Genomic DNA, 13,655 nt, shown 5'->3' with positions numbered 1-13,655 from the left:
CCAAGTCCTGTCCTGATCTAAAGGATGACTCATCCTTTGTAGACTTTTTTAAAGCTCAGTTTAATTACAGACAGCTTACAAAATTGTAATCTCTTAAGCTGTAATCAAATGCTTTTGACACTTTTGATTTCTAATGTTTAATTAAAATATTATGCTATAGGTAAAGTACCTATGTGCCCCTTATATTTTGTGACCCCAAATGGTAGGATGTCACTGGTATAGGTCATAGATAATATCCAGGAGAGAGCACAGTGCCATTCCTGGCCCTCAGATTTCCTCTCCCAGTGTTGTGATGAAGAAAACTTTCCCCCATTTCATAGTAGAGAAACTATTTTTCCTTGGGCAACTGAAAATGTTTTTTCCCATATCTTTTGGCTTGGTTTTCCATGGAAAATAGGAGCAACTCTATTTTGAAGCTAGGGCAAGTGGCCTTGGAAATGGAGTGGAATGCTGGGTCTATGAGGTTGACTTAGCTAGGCTAGAGGGAGATTTGTATCTGGTCTCCTGCATTGGTGTTTTCTGTCTTCCTTACATTTGCTCGGAGGCCTCCCTGGCCGGCATGTCTTTCTGGAAGCAGGTCTCTCCATAGCTCTATGACTAATGTCTATGACCTTAAAATCTGGAGAGATGGTGGAGATTTCTTTGAAATAAAAAGGGACTTTTAAATACATGTTACAACTGGATTAAGAAATCTTTGTGGCCCTTTTGTGACCCTGACAAGACTGACGTGATGGCATGGGGGCAGGGAGGAACACAGATGAGCACGTGTAGAAGGGGATAGCATGGTCTGAGTGTGTCCCCTGCACCTATGTGCTAGGGGCTCATACAGCACAGTGGAAGAGGTGTGGCCTTGTATGAGGAAGGCAGTGAGGACTTCCTTGGTGGTGAATTGTTGCTGTTGTAGCAATGGCCTGAGAGAGTAGGTTTGTTCTCTGCTTTTCTCTTATGTCAGGACAAGACCTATGTCCCTTCTCTATCTACAGCAGCCAGTTGTCATCTTGGAAGTGGAGGGACTGACTCTCTCTTGCTTGTGCTATGAAGATCTTATACGTGTCCCTGTGTGTCAAAATACACAGAATTATAGTTCTACTCTCTTCTAAAACAAACAAACAAATAAACAAACAAACAAAGTCTCAGGTATTTGGGGATAGCAACACTAATGGAAGGCCCTAGAGAAGAGGAAGGGTTAGAAAGAACTAGAAACTATGGGGGAGGAGATAAAAAGATATGGTGGCTCATATCTAAAATTCCAGTGCCTATGAGGGTGAGACAGAGGATTACTGCAGGTTCAAGGACAGCCTAGGCTGTAGTGTGATATTCTGGCTCAAAACCCCAAAAGGAAAAGAAAAGTATAAAGAAGAGATGAGACAAACAGGAAGCAACAGACTCGTTTCACAGCCATGTTGATTGTTTTCTTTGGACTCATGCTGCATGGAAAATGAAGTGAACAGGAGAACAAGAGGGCAATCTGCACTGCATTTTAAAATAGCATGGAGAATTATAAAATCAGAAATCAGTAGAGAAACCATACTTTTCCTGGCTGGCTGGTCCTCAGAGTCCTTGTTTGCTCCGTGGTCCCTCCTCAGGCGCTGTCTTGGGTTGACCAGTTGTCTCTTTCCCACCCACTGATATCATTAGCACTAGATTCTGTAGAACACGTGTGTTTTCTCTTCACTGTTCATTTTTCCCAAGAGCCAATCTTCAGCACTTGCTAACTTCCAGGCATTGTAAGGCTGGACAAGTAGAGTATAGTGAGCTAGTGCCTTGGTGCCTATGGTCCTGCTTAAAAAAACAAAACAAAGCATGGGGGTTGGGGGATGACTACTGATGACACCTGAAGCTTGTGACTCATTCCACTGTGATGTCAGACAAGATCTTGAATCACCCTACTGGGTATTCTCAGTTCCAGGTCAGCAGCTGAATGCAAAAAACAGCAGCCACTGGCAAGGTTGTTTTTTTTTTTTTTTTTTCTTTTTCTTTTCTTTTTTTCAGCACAGTTCTCCTAAGATGACCTTTTCTCTACAAAACTTGTTGATACATTGCTCCACTCTTTCATCTGGGTAGTGAAGGATCTGGGAGAAGAATAGGTGCCTCAACCAGGACCTTTAGGTTTGGAGAATGAAGCCTCAGTTCTTCCCTTATCACACACATCAAGCAATACAGCCATCTAGGTTTTCCCAACTCAGGTGAAGAAGGCAAACGAAGCTGTGCTTTAGTCTTTTCTGTTGACGGGTTCATGGCTCTTAAACCTGAAAGGTTTGCCTTGACAGCCTGCTGGCTTTGCCTTATACAGGCACAACATTGATAAAGGAAGTGCTGGTTAAAAAAAGAACCCTGCTCTTCTGTTTTCCTAGTGCTTGACTTTCCTCCCATGAAAGGCGACACGAGGAGACTTTGCTGCTGCCAGAGGGCCATTATGCAATGCACATTTGTAGTTACTTGAAACTCTAGAGAAGAAAATGATGTATTTGCAGCCAAATAATGACTTTTAAAAGAGAAAGCACAAAATGTTTTCAATAAAGTCTTTCTGTTTACATGAGCCCATCTCTTAAACTCCCCAGTCAGAGGTAAGAGGAGGGTGCCGCCACAATGGCTTGTTAAGGGTATGCAGCTTTGTGCACCTGGAATTCTAATTAATTGAGATGGAGAATCCTGTTTCTATAGTTAGGCCTTCTATCACCCTCATGTAGAAAACCTTCTCTGTTTTCCATTCTGGCGCTGGAGGAGACTCTCATCTCCTCATCAGAGATGCTCATGGTGTTGCCGTGGAAACCACCCTTTCTGTATTCCCATCTACCTTTGCTCACCCTGCCCTCTATTTCTGCCAGCCCCACGGCATCTCACTCTTCCAGCTGTATGCCAGGCTGCTGATCAGATAGCAGTGGATTTCCTTTGCATCTGTGTGAAGATTTGCACGCTGCTCTCATATAACCCCCGCTACTAGTTTAGGGAGGGATGAACAGAGCCGTACCACCTTCTCTCACACACATTCATATTTATGTTCTCTCCATGAAACCTCATTAGGACAGCAGCTTCCATGGCATGTGGAGCATGGGGATAGAGGAAGGGGAAGATTGCCAGGGTGACAACAGGTACCATGAAGTGACGGGGTCTAAGAGAGGTTTCTAGTTAAAAACAAGAAAGAGGACCATGTGGAGACATCTTAAAGAGGAGCTACTGAGGCCTAGATTTCTGGATTTAGAAAACTTGAAGCAGGAATAAAAAGTGAGTCACAGCTTGGAATGGGCTCATGCCCCTGGCAGGAACATAGCAATTGGTATTGTGCTTGGACAGGAGAACTGAGCATGTGATTCCCAGGTCCCAGTGCTCCCTCCATGGGTCAGGACACAGTGCTGGTTGTCGAGGAGATAAGAGTGAGTGTCCCTTTGGTCCTGTAGTCACAAGTATTGTGTCACTCCAGGGACCCACATGGAGGCTGAGACATGAAGAATGGTCTTAATTACATACAGTTATAGAACCCTAGCTGTGGCAAATGCTGAGCTATGCTTAAGATGGTTATGACATCATGAGTCACATTCCTAATTCTAGACAAGAAAAGGAAGTGGTCCCTTCCATGTGGCTCAACCCTCGTGGACACTGGAGCTGCTGGGAAGCTACTCCTTCAGGGAAGGCATCTTCACCTACACCATTACCAAATACTTGGTATACTGTTTGTCAGGCATTCTGAATTCCCTATGGAGGTGCTCTGAGTATTTAAAGGTAGTTTTCCAGGACTGAGGATATGTATGTATACATACACATACACGTACATGTACACATATACATATACATACAATCATCAATGAATTTATTTTAAGCACAAGGACCTGAGGTTGGTTTCCAGAACCCACCTTAAACACCAACACCACCAATAACAACAACAACAAAACATGGTAGGTATGGTAATGTGTTTATAATTGCCACACTGGGGAGACAGAGCTAGGGAGATCCTTTAGGCTCGGCTGGACTACTTGGTCAGTTTTAGGCCAATAAGAGAACTTCTTGCAAAATAAAAGAAAAATAAAAAATAAAAAAATGAAGGTCCAGGGCTCCTGAATAGCAAGGGGTGAGGATGTCCTCTTGACTCCACATACGGTCATACACACATGACTATGCACACATGCACCTTTTGAAATTAACACTGTAAATATGGCTGTTCTATAAGTCTGTCAGATTTACAGTGTATGCTTTGCTCTACAGGGACCTGAAAACTAGTCCCTCATTCTACTGGTCACCGGCTTCTTTTTGCAGCTGGTAGAAGGTATATAACAGCCTCCTTGGGATATGACATTTTCTTCCACAAATTCCATCTCTGCTTTGATGGGCCTTCTAGTGGCTGCCCTGGGTGCTGGCTGAAGTTGGCCTGGCAGTCCACTGAGCTTCTCTGGCTTTTAGTGCACACAATGCCTGCCAGTTCTTCTTTCTGCATGTCCGTGACTGTGACTGATGGTTGTGTATCTAAATGCAAGCCATTGCAATTTTCCTCGTTGATCAGACCACAGTTCCAGCCTCAAGATAATTGTGAATTCTGTCTTGGCCATTTATCATCTTAATGGTTAGTGCCAGTTTTGCATAACATAAATTTAATAAGCTATGCCTCTTTATTATAGACCAGAATGCTGAGGCGGGAGAGATAGTGTGGACCAACCGGCCTAGACACTGTGACTACACTGATGACTGGGGTGCTTTAGGGCCACTGTGAAGTGAGTGGGGAGCTGCCTCGCTGACTGTTAACCCACTGTTCCCAACGTCTCCACAGGCCTTTCTAAAATTGAGATGCTAGGACTTTGGGGTCCAACACAGCCCTCATGTGGTCATCATTCATCTATAAAATGGAAATAGTTCATATGCACCAGTCTCTTTTTCTGGTAACTGCTGATCTGTCTGGTTGTATCCTGTGAGAGACCTCTGTCGGCCATGCCTAACTCTGCTCCTGCCCTGCCCCAGGAGCCCACAGCAGTTTCCTAGAGTCTCCTACAGCTAGTCTTTGTGCCTATAGTTTCTAGGGCTTGCGTTCAGTGGTGGTGGCCACATTTGGCTTTCAAAGACTCATGAAAACCATCACACCCGAGCCTGTTTGGCTACTTGGTAAGGTGGCTCCGTCCCTCTGCCCTTAGCTAGGCCAATGTAGACAGCTTCTCCTCTCTGTAGAGGAAATTGTTCTTCCATCTGTGGTTCTCGCCACTTTTATTCCCCACTCCTAGTTCCATGACAGGCTCAGTATCAGCAACAAGACGATGATCACCTGCCTTTTTCTTTATTGCATGTATCTGTGCGTATTCTTGTTCACATGGGTGTGCACATATATGTGTGGACATGCCAGAGTGGGGGTGGTGGGTGAAAGGATGATTTAGGGTGTCTTCTTTGACTGCTTTCTTTGTCGTATTATTGAGGCAATCTCCCACCTGAATCCAGAACTTACCAGCTTGTCTAGCTAGCCAGCTTGCTCTGTGGATAGCTGGGGTCTACCTCCTGCTGGGACTCCAGATGGACCACCATGCCCACTCAGCCTTTACAAAGGTGCGAGGCTCCAAAGTCATATTCTCTCGCTTACGTGGCGGCAAACATAAGCCTGCTGAGCCATCTCCCCAGCCTGCAGTTTGGAGATTTTCTTGCTGCCAATTTAAGAACGATCACTCTCTGCGACTAAGTAGGAAAATATTCGATTAGAGATCGTGTGTTTAAAAACACATTGTAAATGTATTGAACACCATGAAATCTGCTCGATCATGAATTCTACATGGCCTTGCCAAAGAAATTCCCAGAATGCCAGTCAGTTCCTTGAACTGTACCTGTTGTCTTAAGTCAGTACTGGATTTGGAACTTGTGTTTTTCTATTGACTTTACAATGGCTTGAATTAATAAGTGCTTCATTAGTAGAAGTTGGGTCAGTGTTAATTTCCATAATGAAGTTAATGACAACAGATTAAAGAAAAAACACAAGCTTATGGATGTCTTCAAAATCTTGATATATTATAAAAACCAATGTTTAAAGCTTTTTGGTGATTATAAGATCAAAATATTCTCTTTGTATTAATTTTAAAAGTTTAAAAAAATTTAAATTTTAGATATTTTAAAAAGTAAGAACAAGTAAAAATACTATTAAAAATGTTTAAATTTTAGAAATTTTAAAAAGTAAGAACAAGTAAAAATACTACTCAGAAATCTTACTGTAGTTAATCATGGTGATTCACTTTGAAACCTTTCTTTCTATTTATTTTTAAAGCCCTAAACATATACTAAACATCTTCTGGTCACTGTAATATTTAAAGTATTATTTAGTGACTATATAATGGTCTCTTACATGGCTGAGCTGTGATTCATGGAAATTTATTTCATCTTTCTCATGCTGTCAGTCAAGTGGTTTCTAATTGGATGCTACATTTAAAGCTATCTTAATATCATTAAAACCTATTTAGGTGGGTGAAGTTGCGTTTGACCTTTGTGAGTATTTATCAACATTCCATTAGGTAGGTAGGATTTCTGTGTTCCCCCGGTGTATTCATGCACTATTGGCAGGATGACCCTGTGGCTACAGAGTCAGTGTCTCTGAAGAGTGCAGCCCTGGATTCTCTGCCTGTGTACACCCAGAGTACTAAGTCCAGTGTATGTAATTTCTTTTCTGTGTGCGTGCACATGTGTGTGCTTGCACATGTGTGTGCTGGTGTTCGAAGGTCAGAGGTCAACCTTAGACACTTTGTGTTTTTAGACAGGGTCTCTCACCATGCAGGAGAGACTAACTGTCCGGGAGTGGAGGGAAGGGATGGATCCTCTTGCCTCCTTAACACTAGGATTACAAGCAAGTCACCCCACCCCACCCCCTCCCTTTTATTTCATACATTTTGGGATTGAGCTCAGGTCCCTTATGCCTGTACTGCAAGTACTTGACCACCTGAGCCCCTCCCCCAGCCCCATTCCATGTTTGATTTCATAAGCCTTTGCTCTTGGAAGATATCAGAGTGAGACTGGGGAATAAGGCCAGGCCTTAGAGGGACGCCAGCAGAGGCCTCACTGGAGAAGTATCACTCCTTTAGTTCAGCGTGGGCCTTCAGGGAATGCTATTTAGGTTCCCTCCACTCTCAAAAAGCTCCACTCTACACCAGTCTTGCAGCTTCACCATTCACAAATGTATTTTTCCTGTAAAAGCAAGGACTAAAAGTAGGAATGGAACCTTGATGCTTCTGCTCCCGTAGTCAGAGAACGCAGCCATGCCCCAGCAGCTAGAGGAAGAGTCATTGCTGGTGATTCAAACCTCGAAACACACTTGAAAGAATGCAGAAAGTTGTCAGTGTACCCTTTCTCCAATGAAAATACTGTTTCCATCTTCTAGGATGGTGGAGGGTCTGCAAGGCAGCAGAGGCGGGGAGTTATGGGATCCATCCCAGGAGGAGGCCTGCAGGCGCCTGGCGTTCCCTTTGTCAATGCTGTTAGCTCCCTTCCCCTGGGACTTTGTCTCTGTCTGGCAAGTGCACTCAGTTCAGGGAGACTCCTGGCAACCAAGATCTCCCGACAGCACTCACTGTACCAGGCTTACCTGCTGTCTGCTGGCTTGTGTCCAGGTCTACTTGTTTATAGAAGAAATGTTCTCTGCCTTGGGAAATATTATCTATCATATTTCCACAAAGCTTATGTTTTGAGTCAGTAGGAAAGATGGGGCTCTTTACTGGCTAAGGGCAAGAATTGGGTTGACCAGTTTCCTTTCATTTAGAAATTGGCCAGGTAACCAGTTCTTTTAGCCTCCAGAATGTGAGGTTTTATACCCCAAACTGGGCATGCTGCTCCCTGTGAAAGCACTCAAGCTTGCTAATTTCCTACAACCAGTATTCCATTCTGCAAGCAGTAACAAGGTGCCCCTTAACTGGCACGCTCCTGCCAGGCTTTGGAATCCCTTTCTCATCAGTAAAGGAGCGAGCTCGTGTTATTTTATTAATTGACCCTTTTCATTGTTTCACATTTTATTTATTTTGCGTGAATGTGTGTGAGCACGTGGGCATGTGTGTGCATCACACATGTTCAAGTGCACAAGTCAGAGGGCACCTTGCACATGTCGGTTCTCTCCTTCCATCCTGTGGGTCCCAGGGGGTCACACCCAGGTCATCACGCTGGGTAGCTGAGCCGTCTTTCTGACCTTCAAATGACTCTTCATAATGATGTTAAATGTCTTCTGGAAAATTTAGCAAGGCGGATATTTTCTGCTGCTTGCACAAACAAAGTTCCAGGTAAACACCTACATTAATCATGAAGATTCCTACCTCTTCGTTTTGTTTTTAATCACCATTTCTGGGCAGCTTGCTCTGTTTTGCACTATGCAAAATTTCTTATTTACTGATTAGTTCCTTAAGGCCCTCCCAGTTCCCCACCCCCAACCCCCGGGTTTCAGGGTTCACAGAGCTGTCCTCCTTCCTGCAGATTGCGCTGTCGGAAGGAGACAGCTGTCAGTCTTTGAGGCCATAGCAAAGCAACTTGGTACAGGTGATTTCCTGTCCTGGCTCATGCGCCAACCCTGATCTTTCATTCCCTGTGAATTCTTGTGGGCCAGGGCCCAGAAATCTGTTCTTGAGGTACTATGTTGGGGCCTGTCCTTTATTTCTGATAATTACCCATATCATGTTGCAGACAGTCTATTAGAGGTTGAGAAGAGAAAGATTTTGGAGGCTGAGGTGGGGTTTTTTTTGCTGTTGTTGTTGTTGTTTTGTTGTTGTTGTTGTTGTTGTTGAACCATTTAATAATTATGGAGGCCCTTAGGCCTTAATTTGAACTGCTCGCTTCAAAAAATCTCAACTTGAGTGTGTGGCATTTGAACAAAATGTTAAATAAGTAGTCTTAAAGATGACTGGAATTTTCTGTGGAATAGGAAACAAGGCCTCACTCTACAGACTAGGTTGATCTGGAACTGATTTCATAGCCCAGGCTGGTCTCAAACTTAGCAGAGATGCTCCTGCCTCTGCCTCTAGTGATGATATTACAAGCATGAGCCAACACATCTGGTGTGATTTTTTTTCAGATACCTAGTCTGTTCTGAAGTATGGGTAAATGTATAAACAATATGGTAAAGCCTTATCGATCAGGCTGACTTAGAGTGTCTAATCCAGCTTAAAAGGTGAACATCCATTTTGTAGCACATACCTATGCTACTTTTTTGGGACATGAAACACAATTGTGTGTTTTCCTGATCCCTCTGTAACTTAAGTCCTACAGTTGGGAACTCATTTTCTCTTTATGGTTGTTGAGTTTTTAAGAGAAGACTTAACAGCTTTTGGGATTATTGGATTTGTACTTACTGAGCGGCATGTTTAGCCTGCCCCCTGCATTGTTTCTATTTCCTTAAGTCCAGGGAAATGTGCACGAAGTTCCAGTTTAAAGGTCTTAAGAGAATACCTTGTTTGCCTTTGAGGCTTCTGGTAGCTGTACTCTACCTAAAACCTAGACACCCCTGCAAGCTCACTAGGAACACCATAGCCCAGCAAAGCACGATGGTGACACCAACGTGCTAACCGCTCTCAATCCTCTCTGAAACAGACATTGGTATCCAGCATGTGTGCTGGATATGGAGGCTCCGTCCTCGGTTACTTAACTGGCACGTTGGCATTCAGGAAGGCTCATTGGAGTCTATTTTATGCTGACTGGGAACACAGTGTGAACTAGTGAGTACACTGGGGTAGCGCTCTGCTCAGCCACGCTGTGCATGTGCTCAGTGTTCATGAACTGTGCTGGCTTCATGAGCCCAGCCTCTGCACGCTTTTCATGCAAAGGGACTATCACCGAGTCCTACTTAGATAGATATTTTAGAATGACATAAACAGTATTAACATCATTTTCTAAGGCTAGGAATTGTAGCTCAGTTGATAGAGTGTTACCTGTAGCACCTGTAAAGCTCTGAGTTTGAGCCCCAGCACCACATAAAACCGAGTGTGACTTTTCGGGTGTAGCTTCTCTGGCATTTTTTAGGAGACAAAATCTGATAGCAAACTCCCTCTTCCCCTGGTACATGGTTGCCTAAGCAAGACCTGAACTCTGAAAGACATGCTAATATGGAAGGGGATATCTCATGGGGCCTCAACCCTTCACAAAGAACTGCAAGCTACTGGAGAATTAATTATAAAAGCAGACAGAAAGAAGAACCCCCCCCCCAATTGGTAATCTAATGCTGGTTGTCAGTCCTGAATTATCTTCATCCAAGTAACATATGGATGGGGAAGGTCTTAGTGTGTGTGTGTGTGTGTGTGTGTGTGTGTGTGTGTGTGTGTGAGTGCGTGCTCATACACTCTGCTCTCCACTGGGGACAAGAGGGGCTGCCTACCTGGGACCAGCTCTGTGCTTCCCCAACTGTCATCACAGTGCTAGAGCTTCCCTCCGAGAACACTCATTGTCCCTCCTCGAGTGACACTCTCTGTGTGGCGAGAAGCGGTATGAGTTCTTTCTTCATAGACAGTGGGCCATGTCCTTGAAGCATGACCAGGACCTTCAGAGTCTCACAGGGTCCTGGGCACCCAAAGGGGTTCTCGACACTGTTAGAAGTGAAAGCAAAGACTTGTGCTTGGCAGGACTCAAACATGGCCAGCCAGTCCACACCATCCAGGTGTATAGTTGTTAGCAGTGGGGTGCCTGCCCTTCTCAGCCCATTTGATTTTGAGTCACTGAAGCTCACTCCTTGCTGCTGTGTCACCTACCTGTCTGCTTCATGACCGCTGAGCCAACCATCCCATGGTGTGACACGCTAGCTTCATGAGCACTTCCCGATTCTTCTCTCAGGGCTAGACAGGTTGCTGGATGCTTGATGTATTGTAGTGAAACCATTTGTGTTAGGATAGGAAGGGGCATCAGTTTGAGCTGAAAATGGGACATTTGAGGTTGGAAGGATGCTTGGAGGGTGCGGTGTGTCTGAGAAGCCATCGTGTCCGAGCTATGCAGTGGTGTACGCTCCGGCATCATTGCAGCTTCTGCTCACCCCTCCCTGTTTGGGATGCTCCTTCCTTTACCCGCCTTAAGCCTGCCTCCCTTGTTTGCCCGGTCCCAGTGTGCTAGGACTCCTAACTTCAGTTCCTATGCGAAACCTCTAAGATGAGGTTGTGTTTTGTGAATTTAGGAATCAAACACAGCATCCCATGCATGCTATGAAAATCCTGAGCTAGCCTCTCAGCAGTAAGATTGGGGTCTCAAGAGCTTTGGAAAGGCAGTGTGCTGGACCTAGAGGCAGGGTATGTGGCCCCTGTGCAGGCGGTTTCACTCACACGTTAACGATTAGGTAAGTGGAGGATACTACGGAGTTATTTAGAAGTAGTGTCCCCTCCCCGCTTTTAAGTCTTCACAATACTGCTAATGTGGAATTTCTGAGTGGGAGCCCTGGATGCATCTGAGGATGAGTTGTGACATGCTTTCAATTAGTATCAGGAATTTGCCCCAAATTAACGTTCCAGTGTTCTCGCCTGTAAAGCACTTTAATTATCTAATGTGCTTGCTATTCATTGGCATAGTAAAGCTTCCGAAAGCACCAAACATAAACTCAGTGGAAGCTAAAGTCACAGAGCTCCTAAACATAGAAACCATGTTTAGGAATTTTTTTTTTTTTTTTTAAGAATAAAATTATGGTGCTCAAAGAACTCCAAACAGAGGCTTTCCAGCACAGGACAGGACTGCATGCAAAGGAAGACTTACTTCTCTATGAAAGAGGGATCTCCATCAGGAGGGGGCATTGATTAGAGATTCTGGGTACCAGGGACCATGAAAGTCCAGGACAACGGCCTCACAGAAGTTCAGAAGGATTCTATGGGACTGACAAAGTAGACCCTGTTAGAACCAGCCTCGTGGGAGCGTACGCTGGGCAGCTGCCAGGTTCGTTCCCAGGAACCACATAATGATATTCTACCCCCAGAGGAAGCCACCAAGCCTGGACTTGCTGGGTTTGTATTTACTTGAAAGGCATTTCTCCAGCTTTAGACATACAAAACACAGTTCATTCTTCTAGACTGCTACCTCCCACAAAACCTTGTACTTGTCCAGAAAATGCTGTGGAATTTAACCTCTTCCTAGACAGGAAAGAAGGAGGAGATAGACTGTCTAGATTAGAATTAGGAGTTAGGAACTCTAAAGTGTTTGGAGGGAAGGGGGGTGACCTGGGGGCTTCTTGGCCTCTGTATGACCTCTGCCTGGCCAGCTTGGCTTGGGGCTGGGACCTGTTCCGTGCCACTCTTATGGTCTGGGAGGAGAAGCTCAGTGAAGATATGCCACCTTCATATGTACAACTGGCTCCGTGGTGCCCCCTGTGTCAGGAATTGTGTAGGTGTAGCTTGTGTTCTTAGGCACAGTAGCCAAATGCATGTCCAGTCTCTATGTCTGTAGGGGCCTTGTAGAAAAGCCCACAAGTCATGACTCAAAGATTCTGCTTTAAATGGCGTCTCTGCTGAGCACAAAGGGGTTCTTCCTTGTCACTGTTTCCAGTCAATGCCATAAAACAGCTGGTCCTTCAGCATTTGCACTCAGTGGTGCTAAAAAGATCTAGAGGTGACTCCTGGTACTCAGTGGTGGGGAGGATGGTTATGGATATGTATAATGCTTCACAGTTCCCCATCACTCATTCATGGGCTCCAATTGCCCATGGATAGGGAAGATGCCTCTGAAGCTAGCTCAGTCATAAGCAAGATGCAAAGAGGCTCTGTGATGTGGCCATTGACAAGGGGCTCCTTCTCATGAAGCTGGTTTTCGCAAGAGGCATTTGAAAGGGAAGGCTTATGATAGGGAAGTCAAGGCCTGTAGAACTGGTCCTAGTGAGTGAAAAGTTTGGAGAGAGGTTTCCAATTCGGCAGTAAGCTACAGAGAGCATGTCAAGGGAACAACCTTGGATGCTATTGTGACGACACTAAATGGACAGGGAGATGGGTATGTCTTGAGGAAATCTCTACTTTACATGGATTCTAGGGCAGTGAGACAAGCAAAGGTGACTCCACTAACTGAGTAGGGCTGTCACAGTGTGGGAACCATGTCAGGGACAGTCCTGGCTGGTTGGTAGTGGCATTTGGAATACCTAAGGGTTAGGTAGTCTGGCCCAGGAGTCGAGTCAGGACCTGGAAAACAGCAGACATTTAATATTAGGTGGATTTTAAAACCCAAGCATAGGATAAACTTGTCTATAGGGTTTGTGGAAAGAGAAAGGATGAATGCGCAGACAGAAGGTCTTAGGTCTTCACAAAGCCATACTGAGCCCCTGCAAGGCACAAGTGAGGGGATCACCACTTAGGAGATTAGCCACCCTGTTCTGAGAGACAGCAATTGGCTGTCATGTGCTATTGAGGGTTGAGTGAAATCCATGAAGTAACCATTAGATTTGAGAGCACACAGGCCACCATGGACCTGGATAACTGAGTTGAATAGTGGAGAAAACGTCAAGTTCCTATTAAGCTATGTTGGAGTGTGTAATAACTGCTTCTTTAGTTGGTAGAAGCAAAATACTAGGATAAAATAAACTTGGGGAGGAAGGGTTTCTTTTGGTTCACACTTCTAAGATATTTTCCATCATGGCAGGGTAGTGACCCAGTCTTGAAAATCCCTCACAGATGGGCTGGGAAGTTTGTCTTAGTAGAGATTCTAAATCCTGTAAAATTGACATCTGGATTAATGATCACAGGGATTTGTTGGGAAGTGAAGAGGTGGAGCCATGG

At 44.7% G+C, this 13,655-nt stretch overlaps 1 protein-coding gene across 2 annotated transcripts in view; it reads left to right on the top strand.

Moving 5' to 3' along the window:
• Fhod3 (formin homology 2 domain containing 3) overlaps window positions 1-13,655 on the top strand; it is a 438,336-nt gene that overhangs the window by 261,575 nt on the left and 163,106 nt on the right. The gene's annotated exons all lie outside the window — the stretch shown is intronic.

Source organism: Apodemus sylvaticus, chromosome 13 (genome assembly GCF_947179515.1).
Source record: "Apodemus sylvaticus chromosome 13, mApoSyl1.1, whole genome shotgun sequence".
NCBI classification, from domain to species: Eukaryota; Metazoa; Chordata; class Mammalia; order Rodentia; family Muridae; genus Apodemus; species Apodemus sylvaticus.
Note: the sequence above shows the minus strand (reverse complement) of the source record. Positions and strands in the feature narration are given on the sequence as shown.